Below are 19,770 nucleotides of genomic sequence, written 5' to 3'. Positions count from 1 at the left end.
TATTTCCATTACATTTTCTAATGGATCATCGGTGACCAATTATAGGAAAGAGTTTTGTTTTTTGTATGTTGATGTAATATGTGGCCACTTTAGTAAATTTTTACTCACTAGTTCTAATTTTTCTCCAATTAATTATCTTGGATTTCCTAAGTAGATTTTTATAACTACGAATAATGATGATTTTTCTTTTTCTTTTTACCATATACATCTAACATCTTTTCCTTGCCTTACTATATTGACTCTATACATTCTTAAATAGTAGTGAGAATTATAGATATCCTTGTGTTGTTTTTTTTTAATTTGAATTTAATGAGATTGCTTCTAATGTCTTATCAATTTGGATGATATTTGCTATAGTTTCTGATTATCAAGTAAAAAATTTTTCCTTCTAGTCTTAACTTGCTAACACTTTTCAAAAAATACAGCCATTCATTTTTAATATGCTTTTACAGCATCTATTAAGAAGTCATATGGATTTTCTCTTTTATCTTATAAATGTTTAACAGAGTTCCCTTTTTTTTTTTTAAGATGATTTATTTATTTATTTGAGAGGGAGAGAGAGTGTGTGAACACAGAGGGAGAGTGAGAGGGAGAAGCAGACTTCCCGCTGAGCAGGGAGCCCAATACCACCAGGCTCCATCCCAGGACCCTGGGAGCAGGACCTGAGCTGAACGCAGATGCTTAAACCGACCGAGCCACCCAGGTGCCCCCTGAGATTTCCTAACACTTATTAAGCCGTTCTAGCATTCTTAGGTAAATGGTTATAGTATTATAACTATAGTTTTAAGTATTTTATTTCTCCAATATATTTTGACTTGTTAAAAATCTCTCCTATATCTATAATTAATTCTCCCATTTTCATTCCTAATATTGGTTATTTGTACTTGCTATTTTTTTCATTCAAAAGTTTATCTTGCATTTTACATTACAAGGAATCAGCTTTGTATACTATTGATTTTTCGTGTTAGCATCGTTTTTGCTTGTTTTTCCTTTTAATTAATTTCTGCCTTTATTTTGTATAATTTCTCATTTTCTTTTGCTTTTTTCAAAATGCTTATTTTTATTATCTTTATTTTTCTTAGATCCTTTGTTAGATCCTTAGATCCATTGAAATAAATACGTTCAATCTTTCTTTTGAAATACCTGGCTCTGCCACCAAATATTTTTACTTTTAAGAAGTAATTCTTTTTCATAATAGTCTTTTTTGTTGTTGTTTAATGAATTCAATATCTTTTGGAACTCTTGGAGAATCTTAACTAAACTTGCCTTAAAATTATTATCTAGGTCTCAAAAAATTCTGTTTCTTTGGTCATTAGTTCTCCATCTGATGGTCGCATCCATCTTGTACCAGGTGAAAGGCAGATTCTAATTATAAGAGTGACTCGTTCTTAGTAGGGGTGGGACCAGGTGAACTTTCATTTAAGGAGTACAAGTAAATTGGCATCTAGATGCAGGACCTCATTTCACTGATCTTAATTAACTCTAGATTATCTAGAGCCTTCATCTCTTCTCTGGTCCAGGGCCCACTCTGAGAATTTTTCTTTCTTTCTTTCTTTCTTTCTTTCTTTCTTCTTTCTTTCTTTCTTTCTTTCTTTCTTTCTTTCTTTCTTTCTTTCTTTCTTTCTTTCTTTCTTCCTTCCTTCCTTCCTTCCTTCCTTCCTTCCTTCCTTCCTTCCTTTCTTTCTGATTTTATTTATTTATTCATGAGAGAGAGAGAGAGGCAGAGACACAAGCAGGCTCCATGCAGGGAGCCCAACGTGGGACTCGATCCCAGATCTCCAGGATCACGCCCTGGGCTGAAGGCGGCGCTAAACCTCTGAGCCACCCGGGCTGCCCCCCTCTGAGAATTTTCTACATGAAAGTTCCCACTTCCAAAAAAACAAAACAACAACACAACAACAAAAAAAAAAAAAGAAAGAAGAAGCTAAAAACAAGAAAGAAAACAGAACGAAGGAAAAAGGAAAGAAAGGAAAGAAAGAAAAGAACAAAGGGAAAGGAACAGGGAAGAAAACAAAAAAAAAAAAGAAGAAGAAAGAACGAAAAAAAAAAGCAGAAAGAAAGAAAGAAAGAAAGAAAGAAAGAAAGCTCCCACTTCCATCTAGATTTGATCTTAGCCAAAAGGCTGAGAAGCAATCCCCACTTCCATCTAGAAAGCTGTATCACTGGCTTGATCCTGGTGTGACAAACACCAGGCAACTCCATTAAGACTGAGATTCAGGTGCAGCTCATTTGAACATTTAAATAATTACCTGTCCCTGCTCATCATCCCCTTTTTTTTTTTTTCTTTTTTTTTTTGAGCGTCTGCTACTTCTGATCCTTACTGGAAGATTTGCTGAGAACTCACCTTTACAAAATGTCTTATTCACATTTGCTGAGCTTTCACTTTTTTTCTGTTTGGGGATATTACCTGCTAGTTTTATATCATATGCTTTTCAAGAATTTCTCACTGTGTTGAGCCTGGAGATGGTACCCTTTCTGGTTTCTAAGCTTTGTTGTCAGTTATTCTTACTTCATATATATATATATATATATATATATATATATATATATATATATATATTTTTTTTTTTTTTTTTTTTTTTTTTTTTGCCATTTCAATGAGATTTTGGGTGGAGTACTTAGCCATCTTGAAAGTCTTTACATCTTCTCCTATGTTCTTAGATCAAATTATGTAAGAATTATCTGTATCTTAAAAGCTTGCTAAAACTTGCCAATAAACCTCCTGGGCCTGGGCTGTCTCTTCATTTATAATTTTAACTATTTCATGTGCTGCTTCCTGAACTCATAAAAGTCAGCCTATTTTCTGGCCTAGGGATTCACCTTTGGATACTTCCCAAATCGCCCAGCTTGGTTTCTCAGATGCTAAACCTTGTTCCCCATTTTAGCAAATCTGGCCATTGGTTTCCTATGTTTCTGGAATGAAGGAATCAAACTCTCTTTCCAACTTAAGTGTCCCCTCTTGGTTCCGCAGTGCGTTTTTAACCAATTAAAATCTGAAGGTCCTGTGATTTCAGTGACCATATTTTCTAAACGAAAAATTGGTGCCTGAAAATTGACAACTGAGGGGCTCCTGGGTGGCTCAGTCAGTTAAGTGGCTGACTTTGGCTCAGGTCATGATACCAGGGTCCTGGGATGGAGCCCTGCCTAGGGCTCTGCACTCAGCATGGAGTCTGCTTGTCCCTCTCCCTCTGCCCCCCCTTCCTGCTCATGCTCTCTCTCAAATACATAACATTGACAACTGAATGTAATTTTAAAGAAAAATATATTAGATATTTGCAGTTAATATTGTAAGTTAGATTACCAGACATATAATCTGCACATTTAGTCAATGGTGGCTTTAAGAAGGAGGTCAAATAGTCCACCTATAATTTGTATGTGTTATTATATGTTTTAATATCAGATAGTAAGTCTCTCATTTCCTAGGCTGGAACAGCCTGGAGGGTTTTCTGCAAGGAAAGAGTTAATGGATTAATTCAACCCAAAGATGAGTAATCTTTTAAGGACACGAAGGCCTAAGAATAAGAGATACAGAAAAAAGGGAATAATACAGGAATAAAACCACCTCCAGAAATCAGGCATAAGTACAGATATTTTTTACTATAAGATTTATTTTATGCTGCAAATTCCTACATGTTCTCATTCAGTGAATATATATTTATCACATGGAAAACAATATGACTGTTAAGAGAATGATGACAGCTTAGTCTTAACCGAGATGAGTTATTTAAAAAAAAAAAAAAAAAAAGAATGAGTCAAGAAAATCCAGAAGGGTCTCATTCACCAAGAGATGAGATTTCACAGGTTTAACTTTCACGCGTGAGCAGTTTGTATAGTTTCTACAATTGCCACCAGGGCTTCATGCAAATCTTCTGATCTTCCTAGATGAGAATTTCCAGCAATTGCTTGTCAACCATGTGCTACTACATGACTTACTGAGCCTGGTTTATATAAAACATCTTGCCAGCCCTGAATTCAAAAAAGATTGTGAACCCTTTAGCATCTCTCCCCAGGTCCTGATAGTTTCGGGAATCTTTGAAGCTGATGGTGCAATGGAACAAAGCTTTCTGCTCAAAGAGCAGCATCTTCCAAACCAAATGGATTAAGCCTCACTCCTTGCACTCCCTTTCCTCGCTGCTAAAGTGAGATCCAGTCCTTCTCCCACCATATTTGGGAAGATGCTGCTCAGTGTGACCTTCCCAAATAACACCCAATAGACTTACATCTCCTAGAGCAATTTTAATGACTGAGCATTAAAAGCTAGAGTCTAAACTGTGCCCAGGAGCTCCTGAAAGCTGCTCTGTGTGCCTGCTTAGGGAACACGGCAGGGGATTTGAAGTCTTAAGTAGCTAGGCACGCCATGCATCTGGAATGAGAAGCAAGCCCTAAAATGTTCACAGCATGCTGCAGCTGAATGTTTTCCCTCTTCTCTAGAAGATAAACTAGAGTTGTTTTGATTTGTCTTTTCTGAATTTAAAAAATCCATATAACAGAACCCGATGGCTAGGGGAGGACAAGTTGAACAAGCAATTCCACAAATGTTTCTTATGCAAGAGCCATTCTCCCACAGGCCATTGAGCTTTTGCAAAGCTTTACTCCTGCTGTATCACAAAGCATAGAGATGAGCCCTCGAAAATCCTGAAAGTAGACTGATGGGGGGGGGGGGGCAAAATGAACCTTATATCAATTCTTAACTTAGACCCAGAAATTATGCCTGTACCAATCCAGAAAAGCAGAGAATTCTTGCTCTCTCGCTCTCTCTTTTTTAATCTCCAAAGTTCTCTTTTTTTTTCACCAAACCAGGAAGAGCCACAACTTATCCAAAATGAATCATAGGAAATACACAGTTCTCAACATTTATTTTTAAATGACACATGTAGTCATGGTATGAGGAGTCATAAATAGCATATATAAATCTCAAAATCAGCAATTAAAAAAAATATGTGTAGCCTTTCTATAGTTAATTCCAAGGAAGTGTTGGGAACTATTTATTTTTGAAGATCAGCATTATTTGGGTGGTAACCTTTGAAAGTTTTCTTTTACTGGTGAAAGACAGTGATTCATCTTGCTCTGACTAAGGCAAACCCCAGACAGACTTGCTGATTCTCTAAGAGGTAGAGTCAGGGACACTTGTTAGCAAACACTTTTCCTTGTCAGAAGCTAATTAGTTTTGGTGCATGGTTTTTATCAAGTGCCTTCTAAAGAAAGTGTGGTATCTTTCTTGAAATTTCCTTTTGCAAGAATCTTTTTTTAAGAACACATGTGATCCAAAGTAATAGTTTCTCATTTATGTGAAGGCTGCTGTCCTTTCGTATTTGCTTTTCCATTGATTTCCACAGCCCCACTTGCCCTTCTGTGAGGAGAACAGGAGCTGAGGCTCTGATGTGACCCCTGGTAGCGAGAGCAGGTCCACGCAGGTGCGGCGCAGAGTCCGCAGCTCCCAAACACATGTGAGCACACAGAACTCTCTTTACTTTTCAGTCTCAGGATCAGTGGATTTATTGGGATGGTGCTGACATAAAAAATGAAATGAAACATCTGAGTCTAACAGCTGCACAAAATTTGGACTCATGTAAACTGGTCTGACATCACACGTTCTGCATGTGAGTTCCATGAGTAGTCTCCATATGGTGCTAATACAATAACATGCCTACAAAGTCCCTGTGGTTTATGGCGTGATGAGCTCCAGAGCGGAGGAAATGAAGCCAGGAAGCCTACGCCATTTGCTGAATGGAGTTGGCTTTGGGTAATGTCTCATTCTCTCTGAGCTACTCGAGTTCGCTGGGGACAAGAAGCCATGCTGGGCAGGGAACCAGCAATAAGCCTGATGCTGGGGATTTTGGTCTCTTCTTCTCCGCTAGGCTAGGAGAGAGAGGTCTCAAAATGACTTTTTGCTATGGTCTTCCCCGCCCCCCCCCAAAAAAAAAGTAGATGTAGGAGCGTAAAGGGGCTGTTGAAGCCAGCTTACTCCATCCTGATAGGAAAAGGCAGGTAGAAAGAAAAGTGTACATAATGGCTCAACACAAATTCCTGGCAAGATACAGCAATCGTTTGCTGGAAGGCCGAGTTCTGCCCAAGGCACGTGGTGGCATTTATCAGATTCATGGCACCCCACACTGACCCATAGCCATAAACAAAATCTTCACGTGTTCTTTTCCCCTAAAGACAGGGGCTACATGCATTAAGCAAGTAGTTCCATGTTGCTCTGATGGGCTCTACACGTAACCTAGAAAAAAAAACAACTCTGTTCTCATTTAATTTTTTTAAAAAAGACTCAAAGTCACTTGCTTATCTGTCGGCTGATTAACCACATAGAGGAAAACTTTTGGAAAATATTTAGCAACAGCTTGGCGTTCCCTGTTTGCTCAGCATAATGCTCAATTGCTTCCCTTGCCATCAGTTGCTAGGATCAGAGAATGTACACTACAAGTATAGCATTGGTTTATAACAAGTTCATCTGATTTTTCAAGGTCAGTGAGGTTATTGAATGCAGCACCGGGCAGCCCAGGTGGTTCAGCAGTTTAGCACTTGCCTTTGGCCCAGGGCGTGATCCTGGAGACCTGGGATCGAGTCCCACGTCGGGCTCCCTGCGTGGAGCCTGCTTCTCCCTCTGCCTGTGTCTCTGCCTCTCTCTCTCTCTCTGTGACTATCATAAATAAATAAAAATTAAAAAAAAAAAAAAAGGATAACCGCCTGATAAACAATTTTACTAAAATGTATTCACGCTGTAAAATTGGAAACACCTGTGATTTTAATTGCCACTTAAGCAAAATATAAGTTAAAAGGTAAGTTCAATGGTGGAATCATTGTGTAGTGAAAATGTAAGCAAGCTTAAAAATTCACCTTTTTGGGCACCTGGCTGGTTCAGTTGGTGGAGCGTGCAACTCTTGATCTCGAGGTCATGAGTTCAAGCTCCATGTTGGGTATAGATGTTACTTAAAAATAAATCCTTGGGCAGCCCGGGTGGCTCAGCGGTTTAGCGCCTGCCTTCGGCCCAGGGCGAGATCCTGGAGTCCCGGGATCGAGTCCTGCATTGGGCTCTCTGCATGGAGCCTGCTTCTCCCTCTGCCTGTGTCTCTGCCTCTCTCTCTCTCTTTCTCATGAATAAATAAATAAAATCTTTTTAAAAAATTCTCCTTTATTTTGACCACCCATGTCCTTACTCTCCTCCATCACCAAGGGAAATCTAGAGACAACTGCCAAAGAAAAGCAAATCGCTTTTTGAGGAATTCTAATCTCCCAGAGCCCAAGGTGGTAGCCTAGATTCACCTAGCTGCTGCTGAGATCACAGTCTGTTTCGAGTCCTGCCCAGGATCTAGAGTCTTCTCTAATTTCCCCAACTGGAATTAAACAAACTCTACAGCTGTAATGAGCTGCGTGGCCACATCTGCCTCCGTCAGGCTGGCTACACGGCCCTGCCGCGTGCTGGTAGGTTCCTGCACGCTAATTATCCTTCGGGTTTTCTACACCTTCTTTTCCAAGCAAGGCAGTCCTGCCAACTTGTCAACAGGGCATTACTTTCCAAAAACTGAGGTTACTTTCTCTTTGCCAGAGAATGCCCGCGATGCCTTTCCGCGAGTCCTAGGAAGAGACGCAAGGTTGTACCCACTTGCTGCCTTTTTAATTTAAAGGAGAGAGAGAGAGGCAGAGAGAGAGAGAATCTCTGTGAACGACTATGTAGCTTCACTGGGGCTTCTAGTCCTTCAAACCTGTCTGATTTGAACCAGAGAAATGTCACCATTTTCAGCTGGCAGGGAAGGGAAACACAAGAGCACCGTGCAGGTGGGGGGTGTGAAACTTAAGCAGCCTCGAGAAAGAACTAATCCAGGGTTGGAATTCTCCACTGGAGGGTTGCTTTGACAGCTCTCTGGTCATCTCCTGGTTGGTCGGGCTGCCCCCTCGACGTTAGTGCTTGAGGGCGGCTACTGCTGAAGAAGCAGGAGTTTGAGACCAAGGGCCCAGCCGGGGGCCTGCGAGCCGGGCAATCACTTCTCTAGCTCAGGTCTGCACCTGCCCGGGCTCCCGGGCCCAGCGAGCGGCCCAGCCCGGCCTTAGGAGCACGGAGGCCATGAGGTCGCGGCCTGCGCTGGCCTCTAGGCCTGGGGACGAGGCACTGCCCCCCACCTCTGGGCTGTGGCGAGGACCCCGGGAGCTAATACGTGTGGAAGCGTTTACAATAGCGCGAGCACACGGTTTGCTACTGCATAGTTAGCTCCAAGTGCTTCTGGTACTTCCACGTATCAGGTAGTAGGTATGTGGACGTTCTTCATTTTTCAGGTTCGCTCCATTTTATACTCATTTAAATACTCCAGAACCTAATATTTAAAATTCAACTGTTACTGAGTATTTTGCGCAAAGCACTAACTTGCTGCGTAATAAATACAAATTAAGGGGATGATTGTCGATTTTGCCAAAGGGAATAATAACAAGACGGTGCTTCCATTCAAGAATTCCTCGGACAAGATGTAGATGATGTGTAATACAGTCTTCAGAAAGTGTCTTAAATATCTTCTATTCTAACGTTAATGCGTGGTCATTGTAGACAATTTTAGAAAATACTGGTAAATGGTAATGATAATTTTTTTAAAGATTTTATTTATTTATTCATGAGAGATGCAGAGAAGGAGAGAGGCAGAGACACAGGCAGAGGGAGAAGCAGGCTCCGTGCAGGGAGCCCGACGCGGGACTCGATCCTGGGACCCTGGGATCATGCCCTGGGCTAAAGGCAGGTGCTCAACTGCGTCCCAGTAACGATAATATTAATAAAAACAACATAGAACTGAAATGACCTATCTTACCACCATCCAGAGATAGCTCTTGTCTCAAATTTTGGGGTGTGTGTGTGTGTGTGTGTGTATGTTGGGGCACACGAAATTGGAATCGTTCTGCTTTTTAAAATTTAATACATTATAAACATCGTTCCATGTTCCTAAATATTCTTCTCTCCCTTAGTTTCAAAAAAATTTTATTCTGATATAATTTTGGCGTTAAAGAAGAATCGCAAAAACTAGTACAGAGATACTTGGAGAGGATGCAAACGTCTTGTTTCCACTTAAACATCCGCCCTCTCTTTAGCGCACACCGGCGGGTCTTGCCCGCAAGGATGTCTGACTGCAGTATCGTATTGGGGATTCTCTGCTTCCTTCCTGCCTCCTGCATTTATTAATTGGTATTCTTCTCTAAGGAAGAGCTGTCCCTTCTCTCCCGTGTATTTATTTAATCATTTATTTTTATCCACGTGGACTCATGGGCACTTATTTTGTTCTTTTTGTTATAATCTAATATTGTACTATTGCTTTTTATTTTGCTGCTCAAATTTCTCCAGCATTGATTATTGGTAGCTCTTTCAGATTCTCATGCGTTTTTTTATACTCCTTTTTTTTTTTTTTAAGCGTTTCCTTACATTCAGACATCACAAAATGCTTATGTTTGGGCTTATGTTTATTTCCACTGCTCCATCCCTGGAATAAAACAGTTCTGCAAGCATCTGTGATTCTGTTCATTGGAGGAGGATATTTAGAAACCAATACCAGGGGATCCCTGGGTGGCTCGGTGGTTTAGCACCTGCCTTCGGCCCAGGGCCTGATCCTGGAGTCCTGGGATCGAGTCCTTAATCGGGCTCCCTGCATGGAGCCTGCTTCTCCCTCTGCCTGGGTCTCTGCCTCTCTCTCTCTCTCTCTCTGTCTCTCATGAATAAATAAATAAAGTCTTTAAAAAAAAAAGAAAGAAAGAAACCAATACCATTGGGCGTTAGATGTTCTCCTTGTCACTGTTTCTGACCCCTGGAGCTAGGACGTGTGTGCGTGTAGATAACTAACTCATACATACACGCTTATCTGTATTTCTGTACCAATTTATCGCATATACTGAATTTCCTTTTATTTTAGCATTTAAAACACACGTCCTTATGGGTATCCCTGAATCCAGCTGAGCACCACGGGAGTCTTTCTTGCTTTCCCTGTCTCCCTACGTGGCAGTTCTTCCTGCAACGGTGGCAAACTTGGCCCTCGCGATCTACAATAGATTGAGTTTTTTTGTTTAATCCAAGTATACAAAACCAAGTGGTGTCAGAAATCCTAACCCATCCCCCTGTGAGAAACCACCGAAGTGCAGTGTGTGTATTTGCCACTTAGCCTTTAGATCAAATCAAAACAAAACACTGTTTTCCAAAGTTACTTAGGTCAGCTCCTTCCTTCCCCATCCTTTCAGTGCACTTATGTGATTCATTTGTAATAAGTATCTGTCACCATCTGCATTCCATCTTTTCTCCCACATCCTGGTAGGGTTGATTTTTTTTTTTTTTCCGCATGTAGGAAATTCACTTTTTGTAGTGTACAAAAGTGTATTAACCTGACAAATGCGTAGAGTGGTATTGTGAACCACAGCCCTGCGCACAACAATCCCGTCACCCTGAAGCTCCCCGGCTCCTCCTTATGAGACGACCCACCCCCCAGCCCTTGATCTGTCAACTTACTCATCTGTTTTTCTCTTTATCATTTTGCCCTTTTCAGAGTGTCATGTGAATCGAATCAAACAATTCTGGGTCAGGCTTCTTTCAACTTTGTAAAGTGCAGGTAAAATTCATGCATGTTGTCTTGTGAATCAAGAATCCATCCTGTCGTATTGCTGGTAGCCGTCTGTTCTACGGTTGCCCTATAGTTTGTGTCCCTGTAGCTCGTTTCCAGCTTTTACAGTGGCTGTGGGTATTTGCTTGTAGGGTTCTGTGTGAACACGCTTCCTTCTACGCATCTCAGAGTGGGATCACTGGCTGCTATGGTGGGTACACGTTTGACTTTATGGGAGTTGGCCAAGCCGTTTCCCAAAGTGGCTGTACCATTTTGCATTTTTCACCATTTTGCATCCAGACCACAATGCGTGAGAATTCCAGCTGTTCCACAGTCTCGCCAGCATTTGGTATTTTGCCAGGTTTTTACATTTCAAGTATTCAATTTGGCATATTATGGTATCTTACTGTGGTTTTAATTTATATTTCCCTAATGATTAATGATGTTGAACATTTTGTGTCTGAATATGCTCTTGGGTAAATATCTGTTCAGATCTTTTGCTTGTGTTTGAAAACTGGGTTGTCTGAATGTTGAGTTTTATGAGTTCTTTGTATATTCTGGACACAAGTCCTTTGTCAGATGTGATTTAAAAATATTTTCTCCCAGTTTATGGCTTTTCATTCTTTTAATCAAAACAACAAGTTTTTGCAGAGAAAAAAAAAATTTTTTTTAAGTAAGCATTTTGCCCATTCTGGGTCTTGAACTTAGAACCCTGCAATTGAGTCTCATGCTCTACTGACTGAGCCAGCCAGGTACCCCTCCCCCATATTTTTTATTTTTATACAGTCTACTTTATCAGTTTTTTTCTTTTATGGTTTGTGATTTTGTTAAATCACTAAAAACTTTGCCTAACTTGGGCTTTCTCAAAGGTGGCACTATTGAGATTTTAAACTGGATGATTCTTTGTGGGACACAAGGGCTGTCCTGTGTATTGTGGGATGTTTAGCAGCATCCCTGGCCTCTACCCAGTAGATGCCTATTGCTTTCCCCCCACCCCTGGCCCCACCTCCACCCCCATTCACGACAATCAAAAATATTCCAGATATTGCCAGATGTTCCCTGGTGTTTAAAGATGAACCACTGGCCTATCTCAAGGTCATGCATGTCACTGTCTCCTATGTTTTCTTTGAGAAGTTTTATGGTTTTGTGTTTAACATTTTAGGTCTAAGATTCCATTTTGAGTTAATTTCTGTATGAGAGGTGAGATAAAGGATGAGGTTCGATATCTATATATAAGCCTGCTGAACTTTTGATTGGAATTCCATTGAATCTATACAATAAATTGGGGAGACTTCACATCATGATAATACTGAATCATCTAATCCATTGACGTAGTCTATTTCTCCATTTATTTGGGTCTTCTTAAATTCTTTTTTCTTTAGTGTTTTGTTCTTTGCAGCTTCCCCACATCTTTATCTTTTCTTTCTTTTTCTTTTTCTTTTTTAAATTTTTTTTCTTTTTTTTCTTTTCTTTCTTTTTAAAAAAATTTTTTTTTTAGAATAATACCTAAGTCAGGGGGGTTTTGGTACTATTATAAATAGTATTGTTATTTTGACTTTGAATTTCGATTGTTCAGTGCTGGTATGTAGAAATATCATTGATTTGTATGCACAGACTCTGTATCCTGAGACGTTATTAGACCTAGTACGAGCTTTTGTGTAGATTCTTTAGCAAGATCTACATGGAAATATCTACATGGAAAATTATGTCATCGTGAAGAGAGATGACATGTCTTTTATTCCCATGTCTTATTGTAATGGCTAGGATTTCCAGTATTTTGTTAAATAAGAATAGTGAAAGAGGATTGGTATCCTTGCCTTCTTCCCAGTCTTTGGGAGAAAGCATTCAGTCTTTTCCTGTTAAGTGTGACGTTAGCTGCGGGTTTCTCATCGATGTCTTTTATTAGGTTAAGGAAGTTTCTGTTACTAGTTTACTGAAAGTTTTTATCACGAATGAGGGTAGAATTTTGTTAAATGCTTGTTCTGCATCTATTTTCTTCTTTAGTCTGTTAATTCGGTGACTTACATTGGTTGATTTTCAGAAGTTGAATCAGTCTTACATTCCTGAGACCAATGCCGCTTGATCATGATTATCTTTTAAATATGCTGCGTTAAATTTCCTAATATATTGGTAAGGAATTTAAGGAGGTTTTAATCTATCTTAACGAGGGATATTGTTCTATAGTTTTCTTCTCTCATGATGGCCATGTCTGGCTTTGGTATTAGGGAATGCAAGCATCATAAAGCGAGTTGAGGTTTCCTCCTCTTTTCTGAAGAAAGTTGTGCTGAATCTTTCTTAAAGGTTTGGTGGAATTCAACAGTAAAAACTTTTGGGCCTGGAGATTTCTTTATGGAAAGTTTTTAAAGTACAATTACATTTCTTTAATAGATATAGGACTATCAGTTTATCTACTTCTTCTTGAGTGAGCTTTGGTAATTTGTTTCTTTCAAGGGATCCATCTCATATAAATTGTCAATTTTCTAGGTACAGAGTTGTTAATAATATACCTTCTAATCTTGTTAATATTTGTGGGATCTGTGATGATCTATCCCTCCTTTTGTCCCTCACCCTGGTAATTTATGTCTTTTCTCTTTTTTGTCTTGGTCAGTCTGGCTAGAGGTTTACTGGTTTTATCAGTCTCTCAAAGAGTCAGCTTTTGGTTTTATTAATATTTCTCTATTGTTTTCTGTTTTAATTTCATTGATTTCTGTTGTAACTGTTATTATTTTCTTTCTTTAGCTTATGTGTAACTTGAGTGTACTTTGTTCTTCTTTTTCCAGTTTCTAAAGGCAGAAGCTTAGAAAATTGATTTGGAACCCTTTTTCTCTTCTGAGCATTTAATGCTAAATTTCTCTCTAAGCACTCCTTTAGCTGAATAGCACACATTTTGATATGTTGTATTTTTAATTTCTTTCAGTCAAGAATCTTTTTAATTCTCCTGAGACTTTTTCTTTGGTCTACAGATTATTAGGAGAGGGTTGCTTAATTTCTGGTATTTGGGGATTTTCCAAATATCTTTCTGTTATGGATTTCTACTTTAATTCCTCTGTGGCCTGAGAACATACTTTGAATGGTTTCTACTCTTTTAAGTTTATTTCACAGAATATGGTATATATTGATGAATGTCCCATCTATACTTGAAAAAAAAAAAAAAACGTGTGTTCTGCTGCTATTGGGAGGAGTGTTTTATATACATCAATTTGGTCTAGTTGTTGATAGCATTGTTCAGGGCTTCTATGTTCATAATAATTATCTGTCTGCTTCTATTAATTACTGAGAGATAATTGCATATTTTTCCTTTTAGTTTTATCTCTTTTGCCTCATGTCTATTCAACCTCTGCTATTAGTTGCATTCACAACTTAGTTGGCTATATTTTCTTAGAAAACTAAGCCCTTTATCCTTATGTATTATACCTCTTTATCACTAAAACAATATTTCTTGTTTTGAAGTTTACTTTGGTAGCATAGCTACTCCAGCTTTTTGTTGTTGTTGTTGTTGTTAGTGTTTGCCTGGTGTATTATTCTTCATCCTTTCACTTTTAACCAATCTGTCTCTATAATTAAGGTGAGCTCACTTGTTCCATCTGTCCTCTGTTTCTTTTTTCTTTTTCCTGTGATTTCTTGTGTTCATTGAGAATTCTTTATTATTCCATTTTACCTCTCCTATTGACTTATTATTCATTCTTCTTTAAAAAATATTTTTAGTAGTTTCTCTAGGGTTTACAATACCCATCTTTAATTAATATGAGTCAGCCTTCAAATATTATACTTCTTCCAGTGTTTTATGAGGACCTAGCAATAGTGTATTCCCAATTCCTCCCTTCCATCTTTGTGCTATTTTTTTCATATCTTTCATTTTTACATGTGCTATAAACACAGAGAACATTGCACTATCATTATTTCCAACAGTGAAAAGTTATCTTTTAGAAAAATCATAAATAAGAAAAGAAAGGAATTTTATTTGATCTTTATTTATTTCCAAGGCCTTTATTTTTCTGTGTAGATACTGTTTCAGTCTGATACATTCTTTCTGCATGAAGAACTCCTTTTAACATTTCTTATAGTGTCTCCTGGTAAGAAATTCCCTCAATTTCTGTTAGTCTGGAAAAGTCTTTTACTTCTTTTTCTTTTTGAAAGAGATTTTTGCTGGGTGTAGGATTCTGGGTTGGCAGGTTTTTGTTTGTTTGTTTTTCTTTTTCAGCACTTTAAAGATGTCACTTCACTGTCTTCTGGCTTATATTATTTCTGAGAAGTCTGTTGCAACTCTTCCCTTTGTTCCACAGTATGCAATTTCTTTTTTCTCTGGCTGCCCTAACATTTTCTATTTGTCATTGGTTTTCAGCTGGTTTTGAATATAATAGTGTGCCTAGGAGTGTGTGTTTGTGTTTGTGTGTGTGTGTGTGTGTGTGTGTGTGTATGATCATCCCTGCTTTGTGTTCTCTGACCTTCTGGATCTAACATTAAATTTAAGTAAGTCTTGGTCATTATTTTGCAGATATTTCTTGTGTCCCTCACTTTCTCTTCTACTTCTAGGATTTTAATTATGCATATGTTAGAATGTTTAATAATTTCCTGAGACTCTTGGGTGTTACATTCTGTTTTTCCTCTCACTCTTTTTTCCCTTTGTGATTCAATTTTGGTCATTCATTTTGACCTACCTTCAAGTTCACTATTTCTGCCTCACCTTCTGAGTCTATTGATGAAACTCTCCAAGGCATTCTTTATTATTGTGATTTTCATTTCCAGCATTTTGATTGAATTCTTTTTTTATAGTTGTCTCTCTGTTTAAATTAACCATCTGATTTTACCTGTTGTCCATCTTTTTTATTAGGGCCATTAACATATTAATCATACTTATTTAAAAATCTCCTGTCAGGGGGCACCTGGGTGGCTCAGGGGTTGAGCGTCTGTCTCTGGCTCAGGTCATGACCTCAGGGTCCTGGGATCGAGTTCCACATCAGGCTCTCCACAGGGAGCCTGCTCCTCCCTCTGCCTGTGTCTCTGCCTCTCTCTGTGTGTCTTTTATGAATAAATAAATAAAATCTTTTAAAAAAATCTCATGTCAGTTCCAACATCTGTATCATATCTGTATCTGATTCTGATGATTATTGTTTCTTTGGAATATTTTTTTCTTGCCTTTTTATATGCCTTGTAATTTTCTGTTGAAAGCCAGTCATCTTGTATAGGCTAGTAGAAACTGGAGGAAATAGTCTTTAGCCTTAATAAAGAGGCACGTTTCCTTCTGCTAGGGTCTTTAATAGAGGCATGAATTCATCTATGTTTGGGTTACTATGTTTATCCTCAAGGCTTGAGATTCTTACAGGGATACCTTGTGTTTCAGGTGGATGGAAGTAAATTTATCAGAGCACTAGCTGTTTGATTCTGAATTTTAAGTCTTCTCTTTGCATTGTACCTCAGAGAGTCTCTGTGTGTTCTTGTTTCTCTTCCATCCCTCTCTTGGTAGAATTCTGTTATTTGTTATTCAAAACTTGATGGTTTGGCAGTGGAGAGAGGTAGTGTGGGAGTATATTCTCCATGTTTTGAATAAGCCTCAGTTTTAGGCATGTATCTTATCTCTGGATTAGGGACGGGTTATGTCTCTCAGTTCTCTTGTCTCTACCTCAGCTGTATTGTGGGCCAGTGGATACTCCTGTCCTTCCCTGATTTTTTTTCCCTTTGGTTGCTTTCACCCAAGTGCAGTGAGTTTTCACCAAAGCCCTAGTGCAGTCATGCTTGGTGTGCTCTCCCTCTACAGATTAAGGCTTTTTTCCCCTTCTGGAGATAGGAGATGGATCCAACTGGTGTTTCTTGGTCCTCCCACAAGACTGCTCTACCACTATCCTAGGTCTGCAATGTGATGGGGCCACCTAAGAGATCTTTCCAATCTTTTCTGCACTTGTTGGGGTTGTGGAAAAAGCCTGAATGAAGTGCAGACTCCCCAAACTCTGTGGCCCCCAGGGATTTCATAATTGCTAGTCATCCCATATTCAGTCTTTAACAATTTATCAACTATTTTAGTCAAATTCTTCTTATTGGCGTCCAATGGTAATCACCCCAATTGAGTACTTTGCCTTCTCTTTCTCTCTGCAGACATTATCTCTTCCTAGGTTCAGGACCTGTGGCTTGCTCTGCAACCTCAGCTCTGACAGTCTATACAAAATTTGACATTCATCCAGTTACTTTCCTTGCACAAATGAGAGTGATGCTCCTTCTAGCTCTCTACATCACAGAGCAAAGCCCTTCCCTTTCATTTTAATGCCAAAGTGTATTATGTTAAGTGAATTAAGTGAATGTGTAATATGCTTTATTTAACCAATCTCAATCCCTTGTTTTACTCTTGGCAATTTTTCATCTTTTACTATCATAAACAAGGTTGAATGATTCTTATAGGTAAATTATCTTTGATTATTTACTTTCTCAAAGTTTACAACATAAAGAGAATAGGCAGGCTTATCAGGAACAGTTAAGGAATGACGTACGTAGGGTAGGATATCATGAATGGCCCAAGCAGCATTCTAGGGTGCAACCATAATAAAGGGTCATAATCGAATAATAATGGTACCGCCCATCCGTGTAAAAATAACAGTGCCTCCGCATTTATTCAACCTTTTGATCTTAACAAGAATTCCTCATTTTCCCTGTTAGGAAAATGAGAACTAGAGGACTTCCACCAGTCAACCCAGGGCCCCACGGCTATGAAGTGACCCACCAGGACCTGACTCAGTATCTCTGGGAAAGTTTTCAAAAAGGGGAAGACGGGCCTGAGCGGAACCTTGAAGGATGGGTAGCTCGTGTCAGGCCAAGACAGGAGAAGAGGTTTCCTGCTGAGGAGGCCAGGTGAGGAGACGCCCCCACCGACAGCGCTTGTGCACAGCTGTGCCAGCTGCAGAAGAGCATGGAGCCTGGAAACGGCTGGGGCCAAGGAGGTGCGTCACAGATGTGCTTCTTGTCTGCATTTTAGAGTAAATGATTCCCGTGTCAGGTGACGTCGGTGAGGGCACAGTGGGGAGGCCCGAGGTCGGGAGCCTTCAGCCCTGGGGTGCCCGCAGTGCCCCCAGGGAGCCCCCCGGCCTCCCGGCCAGCAATGTTCAGGGTTTGGGTGCAAAGGGAAACGCGTTCCAGCTGTCCTGAAAAACAAAGACAAGCAGAAGATGGGGGGGTCTTCCCTTTGCTTCAGTGGAATGAACCTGACCTTCCGCTGGGAGAGTCTGTCTGAATCAGAACTGGTTTAAGCGAATCAGCAGGAGGCAGCCCTGGTCACCCCGGCTTGCTCAGGTCCCCCGGGCACCAGCGCATCCCCGGTCCCTCCTGCACCCCTGGGGCTCCCAGGTCGGCCCCAAGGAGCCCCCCCTTGGGGTTTCTGCTCTCCGCGCAGCCTGCACAAGGGGAACGTTCCCGAAGAAGCCGCCCAGCCCAGGCATCGGGCGCCCTGTCTCTCAATGTAGTTAATTTCTATTTAATTGGCCCGTAACTGCATTTAAAATAAACACCAGTTGGTAATCAAAAACAGGAGGATAACGGATGAGCAGTTGTGTAAACAGGATAGAATTCCGAGACCAAAGCAGAGCTGGGGAAAGTGAGAGGCGGCTGCGTGGGGCAGCCGAGGGCCAGGGCCGCCGGGCTGGGGAGCCTGGGCCCTCCCCGCGCCCTCCCCGCGCCCTCCCTGCACCCTCCGCGGGGACACTCCTCGCCGACGGGCCTCTCGTTATGAAGCATTTATCTCTTTGTCAAATAAAAATTCAAAGCACATGTGAAGAGTGGTTTTAAAACTGTCAAACAGGGTACGAGTTTGGCTTATCCTGGGACGTCCTCAGCAACGCAGCTTCAGCTTGGACAGTTGGACGCTTCATGAGGACGCCTGGGCTCCCCAGGACTTGCTGGCCCCGGGCCTGCCAGCCACCCCTCAGCCTATGGGCCACCAGGGTGCTCGCCCGGGCAAGAGTGTGGACTCCACGGGGCTGGGGCGAGGCACGTCCTGCTGCCAACCCATCCCCTGTCCTTCTAGTCCCGCCTTTCTGCACCGCCCGAGAAGACTCATCCCTTGGCCTGTGCTGTGTTTCTCTCTGGTAGTTTTTTTCTTTTTTTTGGGGGGGGGGTGGTAGGTGGGTAGAGAGGAAATGAGGAAGGGGAAGGAGAGAGAAGAGAGGAGATGGCTTGAAACAAGAGCCCCTGGCTGTGAACAAGCTTCAAAATGGGTTTCCTTTTAGGCATTTTCTAAATAAACTTTAAGCCCAGACCCTTGCCCTGCGCCTCTCCAGAAAGCCGGCTACGCGCCTCCCTGCTACTTACCAGGAAATTATTTCTTCTTTTCCCTTCATTCAAAACTGGAATTGGTCTACTCTAAAGATAAGCTTCACCTCCCTGCCCAGTTTTTCTGCGATTCACTTGGAGCTGGTGCATATTCATCAGACGGGCTGCAGAGCCGTGAGAAGCCGCGGAGGAGGAGGAAGGTGGCAGCGGCGGCCTAAGCAGCACTTCTCAGCAGACCTGCTGCCCGGGGATGTTAAAGTGCTTTTCAAAACGAGGACTAATAAGGCCACTCAGCATTTACTGCTTTCTCAGAGCCTTGGCTAAATTAATTATGGCACACAATAACCCTGTAGGTAAAAAAAAAAAAAAACAAAAAAACAAAAAAACAAAAAACAAAAAACAAGATTCCTAGTATTTTGAAAGCAACTGCAGATCCACAAAGAGGGAGGTGACGTCCCCCAGAACCAAGATTAAAAGTCCACTCCTTTCCTGTCATCAAAGGCCAGATTGTTTGCATCCAGGCGGGGCCCTGGGGGAGCCGGGAACCCGGGCCAAGTGGCCGCAGCCGCAGGAGTGGGGGACCCACGGGGGCCGTGGGAATGCAGGCCCGGGGAGAGGGGCCGTTGGGGTTTGTTTACTGATCATAGATTCTCGCCCTAAGTGGCGGGGCATCCGCGGGCCTCGCCGCCGCACAGCGAGGCCTACCCGGGGCTGGCCGGGCCACCCACACGCTGGCGCGTCGGAGCGCACGGAAGCCAGCTCGCTCTGCATTAGCTACGGCCCGGATTCCTGGTCACATCTGCAGCCACAGTGGAGGCCTGGGATTTCCACAGAGTCCGCTTCTTGCAGTCAGAGCTGCAGCTAACTGTTGGTTTTAGATTTCTTTTCAAGGTGATTAGGCATCTGTGGGGGTGGGGCGGGGGGAGCCTAGACTATCGGGAGGGGAAGAGGCCTGGTG

Source organism: Canis lupus, chromosome 23 (assembly GCF_011100685.1).
Source record: "Canis lupus familiaris isolate Mischka breed German Shepherd chromosome 23, alternate assembly UU_Cfam_GSD_1.0, whole genome shotgun sequence".
Lineage (NCBI taxonomy): Eukaryota > Metazoa > Chordata > Mammalia > Carnivora > Canidae > Canis > Canis lupus.
The sequence above is the reverse complement of the archived record's forward strand: the minus strand, read 5'-3'. Positions refer to the sequence as shown.